The sequence below is a fragment of the Tigriopus californicus genome, chromosome 11 (assembly GCF_007210705.1).
Source record: "Tigriopus californicus strain San Diego chromosome 11, Tcal_SD_v2.1, whole genome shotgun sequence".
NCBI classification, from domain to species: Eukaryota; Metazoa; Arthropoda; class Copepoda; order Harpacticoida; family Harpacticidae; genus Tigriopus; species Tigriopus californicus.
In genome coordinates, this window is record NC_081450.1 from 3837331 (window position 1) to 3838968 (window position 1638).

Sequence of the window (1638 nt, forward strand, 5' to 3'; positions counted from 1 at the left end):
TTACAATATGTACATTTATTTGACTTCATCCCACTCTGAGTTCCAGGTCTGCCATTCCAGGTAATGATCCTCTAGAAGAGAGGAGAAGGGGGTGGAGACTTAGGATCGAACCTTTGAACCCAAGCGTGGCTTAGTTGCGCGTTAACCAACTGTGCTACAATTATCTCCCTTGAGACACACATCAAGATGCTTTACAGACCTTTAGGCACTTGAGGCTTTCGAGCCCACCTGGCCCTGATGATGGGACATCTCGGTTCCTGATGAGGTTCTTGCTCCTGTTTTCTCTTATTTGATGAATTGCATCTTGGATTAGGGCACGTTTCCTACGTCTTTGAAGTTAGCTCATGTTGTTCTGATCTTTAAAAGGGGGATGAGAAGTCAATCCTAGGTAGTTATATGTCGATTTCTCTCACCACAACTGTTGCAAAGATGTTTGAGAAAATGAAATTCAAACGTGTAGAATTTCTTGATATCCATTTAGTCATTACACCTAGCCAGCATGGGTTCCTAGCAAGTTTTAGCACGGGCACCTAAGTTATTAAGTATATAGAGCAGGTCATTGGTGGGCTACAAGGTAGTTGTGGTAATAGTTTTAATGTCAGTATTGTCCTGGGCATCCAGGCGTTCCTCCTGATTGGAGGCTTATCCAACTATCAAACTTCGGCCTACACTAAGGTGCAGTTGGGTTTCAAATCAAACATACCAATTGACTGCAGAGTTTATAGGTTGGAATTTGTTGGTGATTGGAGGAAATATGGAACAAAGGGGGTGGTAAGAAATGTAGGAGAATAAGTCAAAACATGAACTCACAAACATAATGGAGCAAAATCCTTTATTTGAATCATTCTTGGTCTTCCTTACCAAATGAGGTGGCACCTTGTCCAATTATTTAGGAATGTCAGTCAATATTGGCCTAATTTTGTCTTGTGGAATGATGATGATAACGATGACTTATTTATTTCTGGTCACAGGAACACGAGATATACAATTTTAAATTTGTATGATTCCTATTGATCGACCTTACGGATTATTATATTCAACATCACAAAAAGATATGTTTCACAATGTCTTGCTTCTTTGGATTCATATTTGTTATTACTGAGTAGATAGGTAGCAGGTCTTGTTTAAACTTTTCACTTTTGCTTTGCTTTCTTCCTCCCTGATGTGCACAGGCAGTCTTTCCCAAACTTCAACAATTCTGGTAATAATTGACTTCTTGGTTGCTTGGGGAGGGTAGGCTCTAGAAGATCTTTGGCGCGTGTTCTTTTCACCCACATGAGCCTCCACTAGTCCGGCTGTAAGGGGATGATTTAACCAGTCTTTTCCACAATCCCAAGCTGAGGATCATTCAAGTCGAGTGCACCTGAAATGACCTCAATGCCGTATCTGAGTTTTGATGTAAAAATTAGTTCAATCATCTCCGCGACCACCACTGATGGAAGCTTCCAAGCTAAGCGACGCAGAATCCCGATTCTCTTCCGTAACTTGGGATCCAAATTATTCAGATGGCACTTACAAGATAGATTTTTGCTAAAAGTGAAACCGAGAAGCACTTCGGCAGTTGTTTCTTCTATTAGAGCGTCTTCTATTTGCAATGGCTCTTCCATGGATCTCCCAAACATAAGAAACTTTGTTCTT

The 1638-nt window shown here is 40.8% G+C and overlaps 1 long non-coding RNA gene across 1 annotated transcript; it reads right to left on the reverse strand.

Annotated features, from left to right (window-relative positions):
- Positions 1–935: 935 nt before the first annotated feature.
- On the reverse strand, positions 936–1616 carry LOC131890314 (uncharacterized). The gene is made up of 2 exons (XR_009374298.1): positions 1517–1616; positions 936–1363 (listed from the first exon to the last, which is right to left on the reverse strand). It is a non-coding gene; the product is annotated as an uncharacterized LOC131890314 (long non-coding RNA).
- Between the last annotated feature and the right edge of the window lie 22 nt (positions 1617–1638).